Genomic DNA, 24,386 nt, shown 5'->3' on the forward strand with positions numbered 1-24,386 from the left:
GGTTTGACTGCTGTTCCTCAGCAGACAGCCCTGATCCACCCGTAAGGTCGCGTAGCACTAAAGCTGAAGTTCAATTTGGGTCATTTAAAAAGTGTTGCTCACCAAAACAGAATCGGCTGTTTTGTCCTGAAGCCCTCGGTGTGATGATTATTAATCAGTTGAAGGTCAGTTCCTGGATCCTCCCTCTGCTTCACCTTCACCTGCTCCTGTCCTAACATCTGTGTTCAGCTCAGCATGACGTTCCCAGAAAACCACAGTAAAACCCGTTTGCCCTGGAAGCAACCTGACAGCTCCTCTGCTCCCCTGCAGCTTCTGACGGCTCCTTCCGGGCGCCACGAAACACGGTGGAAGGTGAAGAGGACACGGCGGGCAGACTGAGCGGCTGGAGGAGGAGGTGAACGCTGTGAATGGTTGTGTGGGGGTGTCAGGGGTCCAGAGGTCATGTATTGTAGTTACTGTCCGTTTGTTCTTATATTAGCAAAACCAAAAAAAAATCATTTTATTGCTGAGATTTGTACAAAAAAATATTTTTTCCAATTACAAATTCATTTTTTTTAATGCGATTTATGATATTTCAAGCTGCAGCCGTGGCTGGTTCCACAGTTAACTTTAAGAACCAATAAGAAAGTTAGTAGAACCTGGACAAAAACTTTAAATCAGAGTGAAGCTTTAAATTATTTGGAGGGAAAAAAGGAAAATGTTAACTCTTTACATCTGAATTAGTATAAATCAATCCTACGTTTTAATATAGACTTAAAGTGACACATGCTGGATGGAAAACTAAGTGGTTTATGTAAAAATTCTGATTGAATTTTGCCTGATGATAGTTCCACATGACGAATGGGGCCGTCTTTGCTTCTCGAGCTCTCCTTTGTGACACGTTTTGTTTCCTCCCAAAGCCCTGAAACGTCCATAATTACATTTCCCCATCTGTCTCCTCACACAATCCCCCATACATCATCATCACAACAATTCCATTAACTCCCTCAGCGTTAAATAAAGCAGAAATAAGAAAGGACAAGTGGGGTGCCTTCATAAACAAAAGATGATGCCATTCGATTGTTTGGAGGAAACATCTGAAGAGGTTAATCCCTCAAAGCCATTAGCGCAGCAGTGCTTTATGGGAAATGCCATCGCAGATTGGGTCTGTGTTCCAGCCTTCTCCCTCCTTTGTCGTATAAATTTTTTTTTTTTCTCCGTGCCCTTGGCACCAGCTAACTTCCACCACAAGATGGTGAAGTGTAAAGTAAAAAACCACATGGGAAGTAATTAGAGTAAGCTTACAGCCCGGGGAGTGTTCAGATGAGGGGAAAAGAAGAAGTTGATTGGAAGACGGGACCAATTATGGCCGCAACGCTCCGAACGCTGATGGAATCTCCTGACAAATTACCGTCAGGGTTTGTGATCAGGAAGAGGCTCTCAGAGTAAACATGATGCATGTTTCTACACAGGACTCCTGACTGTGCAGACGCACCGAACCGGGGCGTAGCAATGCGTTTGAAATAACGGGGGAAACGTTTCTAAAACTACAAGGTGACTGGGTGGAATTTTACCATTTCATACCAGAGAAGTCACCCAAAGAAACTCCTGGACCGTTTACACAATCCATGGGAATCAGCTGATTCTGACGCGGAGAAAAGACGTTTTGTACAATAGTTTACAAAGTTAACACTCACTGATGTAAAGCGTTGCACAACATCAACCCACAGCATCAGTCGTACATCATAAGTGTGTCTAACTTGCTTTAACCTTACGAAAACATCTACACGCACTGCAATGGTACGTTCCATTTTTATGATGTCCTTCTAGGCAGCCGTACGAGCCACAAAGGAACTGCAGAACACACCTGCACCCCCCCTTAAGGTTCCAGTCCAACTGAATATTTTAGTATTGTAAAAATATTTAAGCAACATCCAGCCGCACAGTTTACAGCCAGATTCCAGCTCAGATGAAAACAAAAGGAAATTGTACATGGATCTATTTGTCTGCAAGTGGAGGATTTAGAATTGGAGAGGGAAAAAAACAGACTTTAGCCGCCCGGGCCAGTGCCTGCGCCAAAAGTCCGATTTTTTTCAAACATCCGTTTTCATGCTCCCGATCCAACGCGGTTTGAATAAAGAAATAAATTGAGAGAAAAATGGTAAAAAAAACACCAAAAACAGTATTTTCATTGGGGTGGCTCTTCTCTACGACCCTCCAACCCAAAAAACCTACAGCAGCCTGAGTACAGAGCTGCATGTGACTAATGTGAGAATGCAGAGGATATCGTTGGATGGAGACGGCTGACTTACTGTGGCGCCCCCTAAAGGGAGCAGCAGAAAAACAGAGAAAGAGCCAAACTCACACCCCATATGTCTCCATTTGTAACGTATGCATGCAGAGTATTCTCCTCCTTTGCAAAACTATGATGCTGCATTAAAGCTCAATTAAGTGCACTCATTTGTGATCTAAATTTAATGCAATCTTAGTGATGTCTGATTAATAAGCTGCTCTCCAACTCCACCAAGCATGAGTTCAGTAATAAATAAAAACATGTTGGGTCTATTTCCTTCCAAAAAGACAGATTAGGGTTTGTTGGAAACAGATTCATTGGAGCTAGAAGATGTGTCCAGAAGAACAAAGTTCAGTCAGACCAGCCAAACCTACCTGTTTGTCTTCTGCACCCATCGACTTGCAACAGAAACCGTAGCATAATAATCAGTAAAGCATTGACATGAATGAAATGACCCCATCAAGTAGTGATAAGAGCGTGCAGCGTCTGGAAAGCCCAGTGGATTCTTCACACCTGTTTGCGTCTGTCACAGTAATCATCTTCAGTGTGAAATCACCGTGGAAACCAACCCACCAGTGTACAGGTGTTTGTTAAACAAGCTGAGACCCTCTGTGATTAAGATCAAGTTACTTATACTTGTATGCATTATATGAATTATCGGATGAAGGTTGAAAACAACTGGATTTGTTCTTCTGGGGGAGTTAAAAAACTAAATTATCTCTGGTTTTATTGAGATGAATGGGTCCTGTGTTGAACACAATTATAAAGATTTTATAAATTCTGTTAAAGTATGAAATCATCTCCTCAAGGCAGCAAATAAAGTTACTGTGAAGATAAATATCAAACTATTAATAATTATCTCAAATAATTTTTCCAATTTATGTTTTACCCGTTGGGTCTTTACGTAAATTCAGTCTTAAGGTTTGTATTTTTCTTCCAGAATTTATACGTTATTATTACATAAATCTTGCGGAATTGTGTGATTTTATTTTTGTGAGATGCAGACATAGATTTGTGTCTTTTTCACGCACGTCTGATGTACTTTTCACGCTTGTACCACCGATGTATAACTTTTATATCATGTCTACAGCACACATATCACGTTACAATTACGTAATTGACGCACAAATCACTAACGAATTGCATAAAAAACGTGCAAATATCACACACGGTTCATTTTCTATGTTTCTATACGTGTGTGGCATGGCGGGTGCTGTCCATGGTGCTGATAAAGCTCGGGTGTACAGGTTCTTTGCGTAGTTTATTCGCACTTCTTCTGTGGTTTTGACATAGTTTATTCCTGGTACATCTGTGAAAATGTCACGTAAAAACCACAACTTTACTCACTTTTTCCACAAATCTTCACGTATGACCAGTTTTCATCCCTTCAATGTGCGCAAAAGTTACGTAGAGGCTGTGTGACACGGCCTTAAGACCGTATACATAAGTGGACATGCCAATTTAAGGATGTTTAATAAATGAGCTTTTTCATGAACAGCTTGCTTAGTACTTAAATCTATTTTTAAAAGGGGCTTTAAATCCAAAAGAAAAGCACACGGGTGAAGTTTAGAGACACCTTTTTGGCTTGATGCTTCAGTGAAGGAGTGATGGGGTTCAAATTGGAGACGGATGTACGGCCCGAGCCAAGATCAATATTAAAGAATTTGATTTCCAAACAAGACGAGGTGCCCCGACATGATGTATAGACGTGGAGCTGATGTATGGAGCTGACAGGGAACCTGACCGCACACCAACACATGACAAACGACAGCACAGGCATCCCTGCGTCAGGTGCACATTGGTTATCAGATTAAAGTTAAGTAAACAACAAATCTGTGGAGGACTTGGCTTGTGCTGCCATCACTGTCAATAAGGACATGGATTCTTAAAGAGTACATTTAATGTTTTCTTGTCGTAGGCCTATAGTGACTTGAGGTTGCATGCACCCGTATGGGGACTGACCTGGACAGGTCTGAGAGGGTTTTTGGGTTGTCAGGACCCGTAAAGGGTCCTAAAGAAGAGCGGTTGCTTAAGGTACATCTTAAGGGAAGCGTAGGTGTGTTTAGCAGTTCTGTAGAGCATGGAATGTACCATTCTTGTACGTGTGGTACGTGAAGTATTTGTTGCTCGCATTTAAGACGTTCGGCTGACGATAGTAATGCATCAGTCCCAGCCCGCTTGCTTCTGGAAGGCCTGCGTCTCACATACTTCACTCTTACTCTTACGTGTTGTAGAAGTGTTCAGTACGACCTATCGCCTGCATCATACCTGTAGTAAAAATGTGCATGAACACTTTAGCTCTGGTTCCCAGAACGGCCTACTACTACCTCGATATCTTCTGGGGGCCATCTACATGAGCCGCACAGGTTTGACCATTTTTCACCTGCAGAAAGCCTGCATCCACCCGTAAGGACAGTTGGAACTAAGGTTTTACTCATTCTGTTGGCTGGGATCTTTGCTTTTAAAGTGGGTTTTAGGGGCACACTGTCAATCCAGAGAATTCGCTTTAGTCTTGTTTCCACTAAGCATTACACTACGGTATGGTCCGGTCCAGTCCAGTTTAGAATGGTCCAGGCAATTCAGGTGTTTTTACTCAAAGTTGGACCGTCACGGAGCATACAGGGTGTAGACCGATTGTGTAGCTTTGCGTAATAGTAGTGTGACTACAGCAAAAAGGAAGTTCTCAACAACAATGGCAGTCATCCAGCAGATCCTTTTTTCCCGCTTGGCTTTTGGTTCTTCGAATATTCAAGAACCGGACGGCAAAGAGGAATTCGCTGGTGTTGCACTTTCTTTTGCCGTAATGACCTTCCGTCGTGTGACAACAGTCGCTCCAGTTCCATTTTTCTATGGACCTACAAGCAACGAGGGTCCAAAAATGGTTCGGTCCTGTTTAATGGGTCTATTTTTATAATGCAAATGCTCAAAAATACTGGACCAGACTGGACCGTACCACTCAGTGATATCAAGGCTTCCAGATTTTGGCTAATAAATACCCCACTTCTGTCCAAAAAATGTATTTTGCACCTGAACCACACAAGAAGAGCGCATGTTGACACCTAAGTAAAAAAAAAAATGTAGATTTTTCTTAACCACTGGAATAACAATAAACAAAACTTTGGAGGACAGCTTTTTCCAAAAACAGAGAAATTCAAAATGTCTGACACCAAATTGAAATTCTCAATAAACCAGCTTGTACTTATTATTGTAAAATAGTTCACTTTTACACTGTTTAAGATTTAGATTGTCTTGCTGATGACGACAACTGTAGGACTTATTATAGTTTTTAAATCTTTTTGGTTTAAATACAGGCTTTGTTCTTACAGACCCAGAGCTGCTTTTTTCAAATCTTTCATTCTTTTGGTCTTGTCTAAGTCAGAATCTCTACGACGTAATAATTTGTAGGTTTTGGCAGCTTTTGTGGGGAAAAAGTCTCCCCTGTTGAGAAAATAACCCATCGTGGAGAGTTTTCTTTCTAAATCTAACATTTATTAAATACCTATGAGGAAGCCTTTTATGTCCCAAAGATGACTGTGAGGCAGCACAGAAGTTATTGCTGCTTCAGAAAGCTTTCCAAGCGTGAGTCGGGACATTTCAGAGGGAAAAACCTTCTGCCTACAAGTTCATTTATGTCTCCTCTCAGCTGAACAAAGTTCTTTGAAGCCTCTGAAAAGTTTCTGTGCAGAAATGACAACTTTGGTCATTTTTTCTCCGCTGCCACTGCGGTGCAGTCTGACTGGACACAGCGGTGGAGTCGAAGCCCGTTTAGCTGAACTTTGGCCGTGCAGCCTGGCAGAAAATTGGCACAACGCGCCGTATTGACCCGTAATGTCAATGCACTTTTCAGCTGTGATAAACCCGGTTTGTGCAAAATCCACAACATGAACTTTTCCAGTCGATGCTCCACATTCTTTCCGCCACATTGGCTGAGCAGCTGCTTGCTCCCCTCACTACTTCAGCTTTCCATCCAGTCGCCGTCTATCATTTAACAGGTGAAAAGTCCACCGAAAGTCTAGAAAAATGTGTTCCAGGCTTAGTTTGTAACTCCATTTATGTGGACAGCAAAAGCTGTGGTAACTGTGTCCCTTTAAATGTCAAATGGGCGGCTAAAGATGGGTTTTAATGGTTTCGCGCCAGGTGAAATTGTCATCATTTACATAACACAACAGACTCCTCAATTATGTTTTTGTTAGGGCTGCACAGTGGAGGACACCCAGACTGTCATTGTGCAATTGAGTAATTACAGAACTCAGTTTGTCCAGCGGTTAATGGAGATCAGCTGAAAATAGAAGCATAAATCAACTCATAGTTTGGTCCGTTTCTGGTAAATGTTCAGAAACTTAAAAAAAAATAAAGAACACCCCATATGTTGTAATTTCTGAAATAACCACTGGATTCAGACGCTTGATGAAGGATTTTTCCCTCCTGGTGTTCTAAACAGGAAGAGAAATATATCCATATATATGATTTTGGCACACTAAAGAAATATTTTTATAAAATATAGGTTATTTTCAGTTTTTTACCTGGAACCAAGATGCCTCGATCTCTGACTGAGGCTCCGCCCATTTCATGATGTCATCCTAGAGTCGGTCGTACCAGCATGTCTGCGTTTCGCCCACCAAAACAAAAAAACATTGGAACTTTTGCAAACATGGATGAGCATGTTGTTCATATAAAAGGAAAGCTTTTAGCCAATCAGCACTAGCTCCACTGAGAAAGTGGGTGTGTTTGTTAGCCTGTGGGTGGGGCTGGCAGTGCAGAATCTTCCTGGAAGGGGCGGTTCCTCACTTTGTGATGTCACAATGTGAGAACCCACTCATTTTTATGGGATGGGAGGGGCTGGTGCTCAGAGAGGGTTTTTTTTTGTTAGAAATGATTATAAAACACTTAAAAGCTCAAAAATGTGGACATTTAAGACAGCTGAAAATGTTTTGACATACAAATCTCTTTAAATTGTTTATACATATATATATATATATTACATAATTTTGTGTTTTTGCCATCCTGTCCTGTCTTGTATTTACGTATTGTTACAAACATCACCGCCTTCTGTTTGTCCAGAGGCTTTTTTTTGGATCTTTAGTTGATGGTTACTCTGACACCCAGATTACATTTTTCATTGAATGTTTGCTCTTACCTGAAAATAGTTTGATTTGATAGAATTTCCCTTTATGCATAAAGCTGTTCGACAGTAGAACATGTCATGCTGCTCTTGTGGAAGAGTTTATGCTGCTATAAAACAGAAACAATAATTTATATGTTTATATGTTATATGTTTCTAAAGCGATGTTATGTTCTTGCTTTAGGGTGAAGAGTTTTAAATAGAATAGCAGCATCAAAAGTGGTTTTGCAGCATAACAGCTTGAGATGAGGTGGGCCTGAATCCCTGCAGAGAAACACTTTCTCTCATTTCTTCACTCTGTCATTATACTATATGCTTCTTTAAGAGCATTTCAAAGATTCAGACCTGGTTCATCAGCTTCCTGCAGTGAAGTAAAGAAAAAAAATACAGTTTCTGCTCCTCTGTAATTGCAGGCGCTGTTTGGCAGTGGTTAGGTTAAGTGTATTTAACCACCTACAATCACGCTAAAAAGGGTCTTGAGAGTACTTAAGACTTTTATGTAAATATTTAATTAAAGTAAGTGAAGAAAAAGGAGTTCAACCGTTGCAGTTTTGCAAAAAATAATTTAGATAATCTGAAACAAGTTGGAATGAAACCGTTTCCATGTGAAAAATGAGCTTGTCATCGTGCAGGTGGGCTTCAACTTAGCATTTCTGAATTAATTCTTGAGAAGAATAAAAGCAAAAGTGATACAAATCCAAAGCTGGAAATGAAGAGTTTCTGGAGAGAGAAGTGATGGAGCTTATCTGTTCCCCTCAAACCCAAACGTGGCTCTCTGGCAGACCGAGTAAAAACTGAATTATGTTCTTAGTTGTGGCTTGTTTGCCTTTTGTAATTTGCTCGTGACAAAAGCCATTAATACTGAGCAGAAGTCTCCCTTCTCCACTTCATATATCCATATAGACACCCTATTACTTTCATAATGCTCACGTATACATTCATCTTTCCTGTTCCCGCTCTTCTTGGCTCCTTTTCATTTCCCTCTGCTCCTTCTGTAATAGACTTCACTATCACACTTTCCCAGTGGGACGTCCTCGCCGTCGCTTTAGCCTCTTCAGCTGTGTCCACATCGTCCCACGCCGCGAGTCACAGGTCAATGACGGACACGAGCGCGCACGCACAAACCCGAGCCACCGCTCACAACGCTGGCCTTGTTGGATCGGCGGATTGTTGCAGAGTCAACAACCTCCTCATGCGTGGCTCAGGCGGAGAGTCCTCACTGTGGTACTTCACCTCCAGATCGCGGTGTCACAGTAACCAGAGGCGGGCGGCGCCGACGCTGGTAAAGCAGTAAGAACATTCGTTTAAAAGGACAAAGGGGAGCTTTCCTCCGATAGGGTTAGAGAACAGCACTAACATTAAAAAAAACAGTCTTCTTGGAGGAAAACCTTTAAAAGTCGGCTGATCAGAGAAAAAAAAAAAACAAGAAATGGAGTTAGTGATCATGCATGATTTATGCCAACAAACAACAGAATACACAATTGAACGAGATTGGAAGGGAATCCTTTGAAGTGTGTAAAAGTGTTTTATCACAGACCGCCCTGTTTGAGGCCGACGTCTTTGAAGACTCCGCTTTCCTTTAACTCTTAGAAGAAAAGTTCATCTTTATCCTTTGTAAAATATCTACAGGGAGTTTTAACCCTAAACACCATTCATGCATTTGTGAGTTTTCCTCTAATTTTAGTAACTTAAAATGTTATATTTTACAAAATGGCTGGGTAGCTCGGTTGGTAAGGTGGGAAGCCAGGAATCCAGGGTTCGATTCCCGGAGGGGATAAATAATGGTAATGGGGCAATTACCATATCAATGGCGAGCAATTAACATCACCCAGTGAGGGCAAGACCCTTAACACTACTGCCTGCTGGGGGGGCTTGTCTGCAGCTCACCGCTGCCCCAGGGGATGGGTCAAATGCAGAGAAGAGTTTCCCCATTGTGGGATAAATAAAGTATCAATTATTAATTATTATTACTATTATATTTGTTCTTAAAGAGAACAGTCAATATTGTCTGATTTCCACGACAAAATAACTATTTTATGTATCAGGAAAAAGCATAGAATGAATGCTCCATAACCAAGAAATATTCAGTGCTAAACGGAGCTTCTCCAGTACTTTTATACAGTTCAGGAGCCTGAGCGGACGCTTGAACACTGGCTTCAAAATAGTGTGATGAGGCAGCATGACAGGGTTTGATGTGCGGGAACACTCGTCCCAAAAGATCCAGAGTAAAGACTCCTGATATTCACTGTAAAGGCAGATTTCTTTTATTTTAAAAGGTTTTTTTCTGTTTCCTCTTTGACTCTTTTCTTTCTCGACTCTCCAAAGGTTCTTCTTGTTTGACCTATTAACCTTACTCACTGGAGGTTTCACTTTATTAGCCCGATCATCCGCTTTATTTAAGACATTTTTCCGACATCATTTTTTTCCTCTGGTATCAGTACTGGTCTCCAGTCCTGTGAGGTGGGGGATCCCTGAGGTAGACGAGGCTTCGGTGGTCCGAGCAGATCAGGAACAGGTTTTCCATGGTAAAGATGGTCTTGGCATCTTCGCCCGTATCCACCCAGTTGTCCCTAAGGCTTTAATCCGGACCTTTGGCTTCCGTCTTTCAGCAAGAACAGCAAACCTCTGTCAGTTCTCCTCTCCCTCTCCGTCCTCTATTGTGGATGAGCAATTGCCATGCTGTTCTAGGAATCACTACACATGGATTTTTTCTCTGTCTTGTTTTATTTATCTCCCATCAGCTGGGAGTAAATACTAACACAAAGTTATGTCTGCGGTGAACAGTCTGTTACTCGGGTGGATGGCTCGGAAAATCCGGCTTCTGTACATCCACTCCAAGAGCCTCTCTTTTAGGGAAAAAAGCTGTGGATTCAGGGTTTCAGAGCAAGACTTTAGGTGTTTGAATCAATCAATCAATTTAAAATGAGTCTTTATTTTGAAAGACTGTTTTTAAAAAGTCTGACTTTCTTTAAAGGAAATCTTTAAATGTTATCAGTAATAAAATATATAACCTTATTAGGATCCATAACTAAGGGTTCTCTTTGGATTTTGGGAGGAAAGTGACAATCGGTCAAGCAAAACTGTACGCCACGGTGACCACGGCAACCTGCCTCCTGGTGCTTTGGATGCAGAATTTCTTATTTCATGTTCAGAACCCAAAGATCTTGTTAAATATTTCATCTGCAAAGTTTGTTTTCTGGTGTAGATCAGAGCGCGTGGAGGCGGAGCAGAAGGACTTGTTTGTTGATGGTGGAAAATGATCTGGCTGCTGTAAATCTCCTGTTTGGGGAACAGAAATCCTTTAAGCGTTTTTGTTTTTCCACTAAAAACGTCATTTGCTTGCAAATCTGTTATCTCGCCGTTTCAAAAATCATGCAGAACTGATTGAAGCCTTTCCAGGGGGGTGTGTCAGCGCCGCGGCGGTGATGCGTGTTGATTGAAGCCGTTCGCTATTGTTTGCTGAGGCGTGCTGTTAAAAACCAAAAGCCACGCTGAGGCACATTAATCAAACCCTGCGGGTGGAGCAGCCTGAACATGAGGGGAACCTGTAGGTGAGTCAAACTGGAAGGAAAGCATAACATAAATGTAATTAGCAGGAATAAACGAACACTTTTGACACTGCTGTCATCAGCATTACATCCAAAACGGCCATCATTGTGGCAGCATTTGTTCTGTTGCCAATGGATGCTCTGAATAATAACCCAGCGTTTGGAGGGAGCCTGAAGTGCCAGATGTTTGGTGTCATTGATGGAAATTGTTGGCAAAGTGTTTCTGATGCACCTGAAATGATTCCCGGATAGATGAACCACCAGAGGAATCAAAACCGGCTACGGAGTCAACACGACCCAAAGAAAAGAACAAAAAATGTCTGAGTCGCCTGCTGGAAGGCCTGGTGCTCCTTGTGTGGAAGGGCTTTAAGAGGGAGGGGCTTCAAGCTCTGGAAACAGTCTGCGGGCTGTTATCAAACTGCCCTCCTTTCTGATGCAACAGTCCGTCAGGTCATGTTTGATGGGGTCAGCCTAGGGCTCACGCTGGGGGTCAAGCCACTTGGTATTGGTACCTTCCCCCGGAGCTAATGCATAGATCTTTACCCCCCCCCCCCTCACTCCAGTTTACCACTGTCGACACACTCGACGTGTCATGACAGAACAAAGCATTTGAAGCTTTAAGGTATGTTCACACCGAACGCGATTTGCGCATCACAGCCGTCAAGTTTTAGTGTTTAGTCAGGCGCTGTGCTAGAAATCTTGTACAAAGAATCGTTCACCCCATGCGCTTGGAGTCCATTACCCCGTCAACACACTTCAGTCCCTCCTCGGACTAAAGTGGGACAGAAAGTCGCCAAACTGTGTCACAGAGAGACGTACATACGGCTGAGAGCGCCGTCAGTCCGACACAGCTCCTGCATGGACCCAGACACGGAGACGTGTTAACCGATGTTTCTGTAGAGCTCTTCAAAGCAAATCAACCTGATCCCGTGTCTTCCTTTCATTGTAAATGAGACATACAGTATATGCTCTATGTAGCAATCAGGCTATAAACATTTGGCTCCTCCCACAGGCATCTGGGGTGTGAAGTTTATGAACACATTTTTGGACAGCAACGAATTTTCCACGTGTCCAAATAGAGTCACCTGAAGTGGATTTGAAGCACGAATTGCATTCGGTGTCAGCTTGAGGCTTAATTGGCAGAGGTGTTTGGGGGGCCATTAGGCACACCCTCTACAAACAGGAAGTGTCCATGCAAACCGCTACCCAGTGGATTTTTTGTGGGAGGGGCCAGTGGCTGGTATGGAGGTGAGAGTTGTGTTTTTCCTCTTCTTTTCATGAGATAAGCAAAACATTTATAGTCTTAGACACATGTTCTCTTGACTCGAAGGGGTTCTGCGGGTTTTTAGGTTGTCCGGGTCCGTGGTTGGTCACGGAGAGGAGTGGCTGCATCTTGGGGGAGCGCAGTTATGTCACGAAAATGGAACGTATTATTGTCGTGTGTGTTAAGAGTATCAAAGTATTCTTTAGGATAATGGAAGCTACACAAACTTATGGCGAACTGGTCATGCAGTCGTATGGTGTCCTCACGCCACACTAAGGTGTGAGCACTAGCTCCTTACTGGCGACACACATGCATGCACGGGGTGTGCACGTGATACCCAAGTGATGTTGAATTTCCTCATTTCTTGTTAGTACTTACGGCACGAACAGGCTCCTTGTGCACTTCTTAAAGTTTCTTGGAGTTATACTGGACAATGTCTTTTACTTTTTCAACATGGCGGCCGTCATGTTGCGGTCGTGGTGCAGAGGTAGAGCGGTCGACCTTTTATCAGGACATCACAGGTTCCGTTTCCCCCTTGTGTGTGTGTGAAGTGTCCTTGGGTCTGAGACTGAACCGAACGATTCTCTTGGACTCTGTAGGACTCTGGATCAAACTGTTAAAGTCCTATTATCACACCTAGGTGTGTGAAATTTGTTCTCCGCATTTGACCCATCCCCTGGGGGAGTGCTGAGCTGCAGCCACGCTAAGGAACCATTTGGTGGTATAACCCCCCAATCCAACCCCTTCATGCAGAGTGTCAAGCAGGGAGGCATTGGATCCCATTTTTAGTCTTTGGTATGACTAAGCTTGGATTTGAACTCAAAACTTTGCAGCTACAGGGCGGACACTCTGCAACAAGGCCGCTGAGCTGGTTCTTGACTTGGTAAGGGAGAAAGAAAAACTCAGTTCTGTTTCTCGTCTGTTTTCTAAAGGCTCCACGTCTTCTAGAAACTCTGGGTACAAGTTAGTTAGTTCAATCACCTTGATTTGATCAGATATACAGGAAGTCTCACATAGCTACTGCCAGGAGGGACTGTGTTTGGAAAAATGTAGATTATACTTAAATATATAGAAGTTTGGGCATATTCTGGCCAATCTATAGCTTGTAGGTGCTGCACAGAGACATGAGTGACATGATAATTAGTGCTCAGAGGAAGAGGGGAGATGATTTCCCAGAGGGACAACTTCTTTGTTGCCACAGAACCATAAAGTTTATCAGCAGAGGCGAAACCTCATTAGTTTCTCCCAGAAGTGAGCGCTGTGAGTTTGGAACCCAGCCGTCCCTGTTTCCCCACATCAGCACACAGTAAATAAACCCCGTTTATCCCTCGGAGTCTCTGGAAGCCTCTCCTCCTGCACATTGTTCCTGTACAGGCTTCAGCATTAATAATAATAATGTTTAATCTGGAGCAGACTTGTAAAATGTCAACAACTGAAGAAAAATAACCGAAAAAGGCGGTTCCCAGGGACCCAAATAAAACAATTTACGCACTTCTGGAGACTTTGACTCCAATCACACTGAACTGGATGACAGCTAATTAAACGCGTGACCTTCCAGAGTGAATCATAAACTCATTTTTTATCCCCGTTTCTTGTCCTGGGCTCCCTTTTTGGCTGCGGACACATCCATGTGCAGAATGAGTCCCACAGGAGTCCAGCAGAGAGAAACGAATTACCGAGTCGGCTAAGCAGCTCTCGTGGCAGCAGCTGCAGGCTTTTCAGATGGAAGCTCTTCACCGGTATTTACCAGATTCAGAAGGAGGCCTTTCAGGATTTTCCTGAATCTGTCTTCAAATAACAAGTGTTCTGCGTGAAAACAACCTGCTGGGCTCCACCGTGGATGTTGCAGTGGTTTGAAAATGTAGTTTTTGATATTTGCAAGCAAATAAATCAGAGAAAAAACAAAGAAACAGCGTTGGTAAAACATCCAGTGGCAGCTGTGAAAAATATTCAATTTAGTATTTCATCAAATTGCAACATGTAAAGATAGATTTAGAAATTCCATGCTGCTTGATAATTTAGAGAATTCTAGATTTTAGTTTTCATGCTAAGCTGTTAGGCTTTATCACACAGCCGCTACGTACATTTTATACATTCTTCGTGTACGAAATGTCTGTCTTTAGTGATCCATGCGTGATTTGTGTCATTTTCATAAGTGTTTCTTTCGTTCGTCATTTGTTGATGTGCACAGATGTCCGTCGAGGGTTTCAGCCGACAGGTCTTTACGTGAAGTCAGTATTGAGCTGCTTAAACTTTTGGTTGGTTGAGAATTACCCAGTTTAGGTGTATTTTACGTAGTTTATTCACAATTATCACATAGATCTTACGCAATTGTGCGTAATTTTTGCGAGATGCAGATTTGTGTCTTTCCACGACCGTTCCACGTTTGTCTAACAGACTTTCATGCATGAACCACTGATGTATAACTTTTATTCCACGTATACGGCGCACAGATCACCTTCAAGTTACGTAATTGACGCACAAATCACTAATGAACTGCATATAAACAGCACAACAATCACGTCGTGATCTACATTGATTTACATGCTCTTTGTTTATTCAGACTTCTTCAGTGGTTTATTCCTGATACATCTGAGAAAATTTCACGAAAAGACCACAACTTTTCACACTTTTTCCACCTTTAATCACGAATGACCAATTTACATCTGTGCGATATCCACAAAATGTACATAGTGGCCTTAAGAGCTTTTATTTTGTTAGGCTTCTGTTTCATATTATTTTTTTACATGGATTAATGAAAATGACTTGTCATACTTTTTAGGTTACGGATATAAAAGTGAACATGTGAAATAGATAGCTTTGTCTGTTCAAAACCCTTCTTATGGGTTTGACAATCTTCTGTAGTGTTAATCACGTCTTAGATTCCTATACTTGTGTTTCTGATCTGCATACTTTGGTTTTGATTGAACTGATCCTGTAAAGCGTGTAAACCCACACGTTCCGTCGTTATCGCTCTCTCCAAACAAATATTGATCTGTTTGTTTGTTCCTGATTAACAGCTTAATGTTAAAAGGGCTTCGTCCTCGCTTGAAGCTATTTTCAGTCTGACAAATCCAGCTTCACCTGCCGCCGCTAATTATCAAGACGTTTCTAAAAAGAGTCACAGACGATGAACGAGATTCCAGTCGGAGTGGCATCGCGGTGAGACGGCGGGCCTGAGGCGGTTCCAGGACGCAGCTTTTCCACTAAACACCAGCAACAGTGCGAGGAGTCCTTAGTCCTTCTTTCTGTCTGAAAAGGGAGCAAACGCCTTTATAAGCTTTAGAGAAACTGTCCCTAAAACAAAAACCCTATACCTTTGGGACACCTGCACCTGTATGATGGGATGTAAGATGAAGTTATCTGAAAGCACCAACAGAAATAAAAACAGAATAATAATAACGGCTGCAGGCTTTGTGGTTTCGTCAACCTGAAAACTTTTTGTTGGGATCTGAATGTAAATAAATGCAGGCTTCAGTCTACATTCATGTTTTTCTATTGACCTTTTTTCACAAAAACCTACACAGAGTATTTATAACTATTAATTGGTGACATTTCAGGTTTAAAAAAACATTATGGAGCTTTATTTAAAATCCCTCCCTCTGGTCTTTTAAATTATAATTATTCCCTTTTTAGGCCAAATCAAATGAAATGCGATCTTTTTTCAAGCTGCATTTCTTTCATCTGCTCCTGATTCACAAGGATTTGAAATAAGAAATGCAGTTTTAATCTTAATTTTCTCTTTATATGTCCTCCATCGTTGGATAAATGCCAAAAACTACCAAAAAATTATTTTCATCAGAGTAGGGATAAACATTTTTATTACAATGATAACTGTTTTCTGCATTATAAGGACAGTATGGTGTATTTTCATTTGCTAATACCTGTGATGGTTTCTCCTTTGGATTGTTTTTAGAATAGTTTTGTCATTGGACAGTATTTATGTGTTTATGTACCTTATTCCCTTTTTACTCTGTCTGTCGTGTTGCCTAAGAAACGGTCAAACCAGGGCAAAGTTAAAGGCCAGTTTCCATCTTCAGGGTTTGAAATATGAATTCAATATTACACGTTGTGTTCCAGATGCGTCACAAGCGCTCATCCTCCCCCCTATAATTGTCTCCGTTAATCCAATCTTCTTGTCATGGACGACTCAGGGTTTAAGAGTAAAATTCATTTTCAAAGTGTCAGAATACGTTTCACGCTTTTCTTTAATGCTCTAATGCGTCTCGGTTATTTGTTTTTATTTAACGCCTGATATCCAGTGGAGCGCGGGCGAGTCGCTCATCAGTTCGCCTTTTATGCCTCTAGAACTACTGTGTGACAGAAAGATGAAGTTTGTCGAGAGCGTCGGTTCGAATGAAGGCCCGTTTGGGAGGAACTTTAGAGTTATTGAATGCAGTAGCAGGTTTTTACAAGCACAACAGGCTTTAGACGCAGATGGATACTTTTCAACAAATTAGGTGGAATCTTATATGTTTGATATTTACAAATGTAAATGAAACCAACTTTCCCTTACATTAAATTTAAATCACTTTTGTTTAAAATAGTTCTCTTGTGGGTTTTCCTTAAAAAAAGCAAAAAACAATTTGGTCAAATTACAATCATGAGCCAAAATGCACCAAACCATGAAACTACCTCCTGCTTTAAAAATAAAGATGAATCTTTTAGGCTGATGTGGATCTCTGTCTCCCCCTCTGGTCACCGGCGGGAGCCAGAGTTCTAGCCACACTACAACTCCCAGCAACCCTCAGTGCACACTTCCTGGATGCCGCACATCTGACTCTCATTTATTCAATCAACCACAGCAGACTTAAACACTGCACTGAGCCTCACTCAGTGTGAAGTATTGTTTGTCCCACTTTACCCTCATTAGCGTTACATCTGGACCTGATCTTCTGTCTCCTGACCCTGTTTCTGACTCTGTTTGCCTGCCCCGCCTCTCGCCTGGATCCTGACCATCCTGTCTCTCCTCTGATGCTCTCATGCCTGTTATCGACTCCTGCCTGCCTGCCTGATCCTGATTTATCTTTGTGGACTTTCAGCTGAGCTAATAAACCTGCTGCATTTGGCTCCAGCAGTCTGCCTGTTCTTCTGACACATATTCCGTTATATTCAGTTCCTTTCTAAAGTTTTAGTAAACTCCAATCATCGTCTTTAAAGAGAAGCTCTTCCTGTAGTGTTCCTTCAAAGTTAAGGTTCCCCACAATGAAAGCAAACGTGGAGTTTTGGGTCTGAGCAACTCTCTCTCTGAATAAATCATTGTGAGGCAATCAATGGTAATGTGAGAAAATGCGAAACACAACATTGAAATTAATTTCTGAAATCACCAACACCTGTAACCAATACGTGTAATTACATTAACTAAGCCCCTGAGTAAATAGAAATATGGTGCGTGCAACACGAGGCACAGCAGCTGCAGAAGCCATGAATTTCAATGTTTCTCATCTGAAATTCACATCAGATTTATTCTGTCTCATTAGGCGGCAACAAAAACACTTGAAGGTAAATCCTTTAGAAGGAAAAGCTCACATCATCAAAAAGTCTGGCAGTTACAGTCAACAATAGACTGAAACAGAAAAACAACATGAAGGTTAAAGCTGCAAGTGTAAAGTATTTGAAGTGTTTTGAGAACCTTTTGTTTGTATTTCCTTTCAGTCTTGTCTCTATGAGGAGCAGACTGTATAGATTTCTCAAGGGGTTTACGGTCTGTCTAAGAGAATTCCCCTCCGTCTGAATAAAAAGCCAATATATTGTAAATGATTATGGATCAAATCAGTTTTGTTCTCTGCTGCTTTTGTGTTGTAACTGTTGTAATTCTCCATCCTGTTGATTGGTGGAATCCAACCATTTCCGAGGGTCTTTTTGCATCATTTACGTTCCTTCCTAATCCTTTGTCACTGAAGTACTGGTACAGCTAAAGATAATTTATTTCCTATTTCGTTTTATATTGCCGTTTTGTCCTGATTAAAAGTATTTTCCTCAGTCTGTTTAGTCTGTTAAGGCCGTGTCCCACACGTGCACAGATTCAAACTGGTCACATGTGAATGTACGAGAAAAAAGGGAGAAAATTGTGGTTTTTACGTTAAACTTTCACAGATGTATCACGAATGAACCACGTGAAAACCACAGAATTAGTATGAGTAAACCATGCAAAGAACTCTGTGTGTGATTATTGTTTATATGCAACTCATTGGTGATTTGTGCTTCAATTACGTAACTTGAACGTGATATGTGCGCCGCATACGTAATAAAAAAACCTAAACATTGGTGGTAAATGTGTGAAACGTTTGTGGAAAGACACAACTTTGCGCATGCATCTCACAAAAATCACACAAAAGATTTACATAATAATTGCGTATAAACTACGTAAAAATTGCTCAAACTGCGTAATTCTCAACCGACCAAAAATTTTGAACAGCTCCAAACCCAATTTATGTAAAGACCCGTTAGCCGAAACCCTAGTCTGACATTTGCGCACAACTATGAATGACAAATGCAAGAAACCCTTTTGAATTACGTAAATCATGCATGGATCACGAAAGACTGAAATGTTGTACCTGGTAAATGCCCAACAGTGTGTAGCTGCTTTGTGGCACGGCCTTGACAGGTAATTCTTGAACCAGCTCTTGCTTTATTTTTTAGTTCTTGGTATGACGGATTTATAGAAACTTGGAGCATTAAGTTTTTTCCGCACTGTAGTTGTTCAAAAATGACTAATAATCCAGAGCGGCTTGTATATGGATTCAGTCTGGTTGTGTTTACAGATGTCGAAGCGATTTTGAGAGGCACACGGCGCTCAAATATCAAATATCTCTGTTTTTTTGTTTTTTACGAGTTTCAAACAAGGTTGGCTGTTATTATAAATATGCTAATATTTACGTAACACTACCAAGGCTGGGAGTTGGCATTGCAACAGTAACAGTTGTTCTGGGTTTTCTGTTTTTTGACGTGTTGCTAACTAGTTTAGGAGTTACAGGTATTGTGAATGTGCTAACGCGGCTAATGGGACTAACCGGTAGCGGGTTACAAACAAGTTTTGAGTTTTAAAATCTGACCGACAGACGTGTCTCAGACTTTTGTCTCGCTTAATGCGCCTTGTAGTTCTGTGCGCCCTATAGTATATGATACAAGTTTGAAAATAGACCATTTGTTGACGGTGCGCCCTATAGTGTGGACAATATGGTACAGAAAAAGTTGTAAATCTTTTACTTTAGTTCATGAAAGACAAAAATATTGTGTGGTCAGTTGTTGTTTTGTTGATATATTTTAAGCTATTATGAGTGGTTTTTGTGTTAAGCCTTGAGTCCAAGTGATACAACAAATGCAGAAACTGCTGTTTTGTTAAAACATCACCTGACCTCAGTGGCAGTTTTGTGAGGGAAACTGTTTGTGAAAAATAAACTGCATCCACTGCTGCCTGGTTAAAAAATGTGAGTCAGTAAGATCAAACTGTTTCAAAGATTATATTGCAAGCTTTTAATTATTTTAATCAGTTCTGATGTTACTTTCATCCATTCTATGTAAAAAAACAATCTAATCTGTTGTATCTGGCGACCCGTCCAGGATCTACCTAAAAGATACCTAACAATAGATGTCTTAAAGGGACGTCTGGGCGTTTTTGCCCCCACAACCTGGTGCAGGAAGAAAGGAGATGGAGGTTTCTTTAAATAAAATAAAGTCAGTTGAGTTTGTTTCAAATAAGCTGTAAACATGTTGGGACCGAAGAAACAGAGATAAAACGATAGGTACAGTCTTGTGTCCATTGTTACGCTCAGTTTTACTGTTAATCCGTGAAGCTTGTTTTTTTTCTTCTTCTCAGATTTGGACCTGTGTTCCTCAGAGTTCAAACAACTAAATTGATTTTTTTCCCCCCACTTTTTTAAAATCAACTTTTATCTGCTTTTATCAACTTTAACTTTGATCTGCTATGTGCAGACGAACGTCTCTGACTTTAATCGCCTGGAGAGTTTCCATCCAAATCAGTTCCATTCATTCATTCTTTTTTTTTTCCAGCAAAGCAACACTTGCAGATCACAGTTGATGCTTCCTGGTTCAGGTTTACGCCGCCGTCATTGCAAATGCACACCTCCCTTTGAGGCTCAGCTCCTCTGAGGAAATCCATCCATGCAGACTGGAGAGCTCTTAAAACAGCAAGTCTAATTGGCTTCTTGGTGCAATCATCATTAGAGTGAAGAAAAACAGAAATTTGTTGAAATAATTATGGAGTAGATGGAGTTGTTAGACATTAATAATGGATGTAATGAAAGTTGGGGGGGGGGGGGGGGGGGTGTATCAGCAGCTCAGGATAGGAGTGTTTTATGTTGGAAAATGTTCAAGGGCCACTCAGATGCCTTTTGCAGGCTGCCAGTGGCCCCCCGAGCGGGATTTTGAGCCCCACTGATCTATAGCAGCTTGCATCCATGAGGACTTCTGAGCAGGTAATTAGCTGGAGGAGAAGCCCCCCCCTCCCTTTTCTTGGTCTTAATTATAGTTGTTTTCATGCTGATAAGAAATGTACTTTTGAAGGTGAGATGCAGCTTTTACCTCAAATGACGCAGACGGTTTGAACTGAAATCCGAGCTAAAAGCACGAAACCTTTTATGTTTAGAAATCTTCCAGGAACACGGGGGCCATGCGCTCTCAGTGAATAAAGGCAGCAGGTGAAAAAAACCCCAGCAAATTACTGGAACTGATTTGTTTTCTTAGCCTTCAAGGCTTCCTAGAAATGAAGCGTTTCTGCTTCTTCTTTTCACCTGCCAGTAACTTCTCCGCTTTCTTCAGGTTGGTTTTCTGTTCAAACATGCAGATGAAATTATCTGCAGGAGGAACATCTCACCATCAGTGTTCTGTGTTGTTTTTATTCCATCACTGAGTTCTGATGTAGTGGTTATGTCGAGGCCGTGTAAAGCACCGGCTGTGATCAGACAGCGCCGTGCAAACTCTTTGTCCGCGCCGAACAACGTTGCCTTCACAGCATTTGCATAGAAATTGGTTCTGGTTGTGAAAATGAAAACCCGCTCTCTTCGCCTCTGCCTCTCAGTGTCGAACAAACGCCAAATAAAGTGTTCCTTTAAGACCCGGTCGGATCAGAACCGCGAACCATCTTCCAGAGGAAAACCAGATCAGCGGCATCATGTTTACGGAGATGGTGAAGAAATCCATGCTGTGTAGGAACTCCTCCTCAGTGTGCTGCTTTTATTAGAAGAAAGGTCATCGTCTGCAGGTATGTACTACTGTCTTTCCTTCTGCTTTTTCTAATAAACAAATGCAAAAGTAGATTACCAGCATTTGATGTACAATAATAAACATTACCTTACTGCAGGGGTTCTCAAAGTGCGGCCCGTGGAGAGATTTTCAGTAAAAGAGACCCAGACAGCTCCTTTAAGGCAAAAGGTTGTGTTGGCGTTAGCGCTTTCTAGCTAAGTGCACAAATGCTTCCTTTGTCGTACCTCATGGATAAATTCATGTGCCTTGTTTGTAAGCAGGTAAATGCAATGCACAAAGAGCTCAATAAAAATCGTCACAAAGTTACAAATCATAAAAACTATGAAAAATTTACCAGCGAGGAGCGCAATAATAAGGTCCAACAACTACAACGAGGCTAAGCTGCACAGCAGATAATGTTTGACAGAAGCTAGTAGCTACGTTGTGGCTTTGGAAACGGCCCGGCAAAGCAAGTCCTTCAGTGACGGGGAGTTTGTAAAACAATAAATGCTGAAAGTAGCTGACACTGTTTGTCCAGAGCATAAGAAAAAGTTTGAAGAAATAAGTCTGTCAAATGATACAAATACTAGACGTGTAGAAGATCTGGACAGCAACCTCCAACAGCATCTGGGAAAACATCTGGAGGGCCTGGTTAACAGTATAAATGACACTTGGTCATTAAAGTTATCAAAAACAACTTTTTCTGTTTACCCATTTATTTTCACCAAAATTGGCCCCCAGTCCAATGTCGAGTTCCTAATTTGGCCCTCCACTACAAAAACCTTGAGAACCCCTGCCTTACTGCTTCCACAGGATTACGGAAATCAAAACACACAGAAAAAAAGAGAAAACTCTCACAACATTCATGGTTAAAACTAATCTCACAAGTGCCAAAAAAGTAGAACCACATCAGTCCAGTTCTGAGATTTGGAAAGTTACATGCTAATTGTCACTCTCTTTTCTGTCGTTTCCTTCCGTTTGCTGTTCAAACTAATTCAACAATCTGCATGTAGCATCGCATCAGTTCTGAGCAACAGTTGCTGCTGCAATGTCGCCTAAATGAAAGTGTGTAGTTTAATCATACAGCAACACAAAATGTCTGTTTTCTCCGTTTCTTTATTGCTAAATAGAAACTTTGGAGAATCGAGACTGTCAGTCGTTGGTGTCCCTCCCCCGTCTTGTGTCATGCAGAAAGGGGGGGGTTCCAAGGGCGGGGCTACTCAGCTTAACACCAACGTCTTCAGATAAACATGAAATGTTGCTTTTTCAGACATTTAGGTTAAAACCTCAGAATCATAATTAAAACACAACTGGAAACGTTTTTATAAAAATAAAAAATGTGTTATAAGGGGACTTTAAATATGATTGTTGGATGGCATCTACATATTCTCCAAATATTGGGTTTTTAATTGGGTTCTTTCTTGATTAATTACTACTTTTCCAGAAAAACATGCCTGAAAAACATGAAACTAAAGAAAGGAAAAGCTAAAAAAAGGTCATTTCCATATTGTATCTTAACATAACGCTAATCTAAGCCGAGTAAAGTAGTGAGGAATCGACAACAACAAAGGAAAAGTTATGTTTTACAGTTTTAGAACCTACTGATGCCCCTCCTCTGCTAAAGACAAGCATTCATTTAAAAAATAACTTTTATAGAAGTATACATAAGTACCGTCCTGTTTTTTTTTTGTTTTCTCGTTCAAGTAAAGTTGCTGCTGTTTAATGGTGGGGGGTGCAGTTTTTCCACAGGGAGGGGGGGCTGCACAGAAAGCATCATTACCGGCGTCGATGCAGGTGTCTGAACCTAAAGAGCATCTTTCAATCCCATCTGCCGCGGCGGCGCGCCAGCCAGCCGGCCGTGTCGGAAACGGCGGCAGCGCTCCGTGTCGCTCTTTGAATGTCATGTATGATTTGGAATGTCACCGCGGCTATTTAGCGCTGTCAGCCTCACGGACGAACTCATCACCCTTAGGGCGCCACGTGCGAGCCGGGAAGGAAGTCGGCCGGGAAGGAAGTCGGGTCCAGAGGCCTGGCGGAGCGTTATCTGCCTCAGACGGGTTGTTGTGGTGGTGTTCATCGTTTGTTTATGGTGGTCATCGAGCAGATCTAATCTTGTTTTCAGCGACACAAACGTCTGTTTAACACCTTTACAGACGACGACTGCTGCTGCTGCTGCTCCTGACTCACCGGGAACAAAACCCCCTTTTCCTCTGTGAAGAATTCCTCCCAGACGTAATTGGAAGTGGCGCACGGTTGGGATTAGCATTCATGCAGGAGTTGTGCAGCTGCTTTCCGAGCGCGTCGCAAGCTGCTGCTGCTGCTCCCGCTCCTGCAGAGTTCACTTGAAGTGTTTGACCGGACGACAGGAAGCGACTGCATGCAGCATAATCAGCTCATTAGGACGTCATCCAGAGACGAGTCAACAATCTTCAGATGAAGCGGTTGAATTAATTTGATTCCGCATGAATGCAGTAAATACAGAAAATGAAGGCCTCAATTGCCTTGAGTGATTAAATTTCACTCACAGCATTGGGACTCCAGATGCTCCATCTGCTTGAACGCACAATGACAGGTTCCCAAACAAAAGAACAGCAAACGGAGTCGGCCTGTTGTTAGCACAACAGAACAGCAACCCGTCCTTGGCAGGTTTGGATGCTGCTTTTTAATAAATCTGGTTTTATTTGGTTAGCAGGTACAAGACGCCCCTCTATCATTTTCCTTTGAGTGAACCAGGACTGGAGTGGCTCACAGGGAGACGTTCAAATCCTGATTCTGAGAGAATCACCAATTCAGCAGGTTTTCCCTGCAGGAATCCTGCATCCTACGGAGAAGCAGGAATGACTGTTAAGACTGTAAAATACAAATATAGATAAGTTTCATATTTTATCCAAGTATTCATGTTCAAATAAACAAGTAATGCTGCAACAATTGTTGTTCCAATTGTTAAAACTAGAGTAATAATAATAAATATACTTG

At 41.7% G+C, this 24,386-nt stretch overlaps 1 protein-coding gene across 5 annotated transcripts in view; it reads left to right on the top strand.

The window, feature by feature from the left end:
• LOC101159248 (uncharacterized) overlaps positions 1 to 24,386 on the top strand; it is an 85,691-nt gene that overhangs the window by 50,470 nt on the left and 10,835 nt on the right. For 2 of the 5 annotated variants that reach the window (XM_078931164.1, XM_078931184.1), the window contains exon 3: positions 310 to 394. The exons of 1 other annotated variant lie outside the window; for it this stretch is intronic. The gene's annotated coding sequence lies outside the window, so the exon portion shown is untranslated. Of the gene's footprint in view, position 1; positions 165 to 309; positions 395 to 21,246; positions 21,430 to 24,386 lie in introns of all 5 variants that reach the window. 2 more of the 5 variants (XM_078931177.1, XM_078931172.1) reach the window with 2 other exon arrangements.

Source organism: Oryzias latipes, chromosome 2, assembly GCF_053564925.1.
Source record: "Oryzias latipes strain Hd-rR chromosome 2, Olatipes_Hd-rR_3.1".
NCBI classification, from domain to species: domain Eukaryota; kingdom Metazoa; phylum Chordata; class Actinopteri; order Beloniformes; family Adrianichthyidae; genus Oryzias; species Oryzias latipes.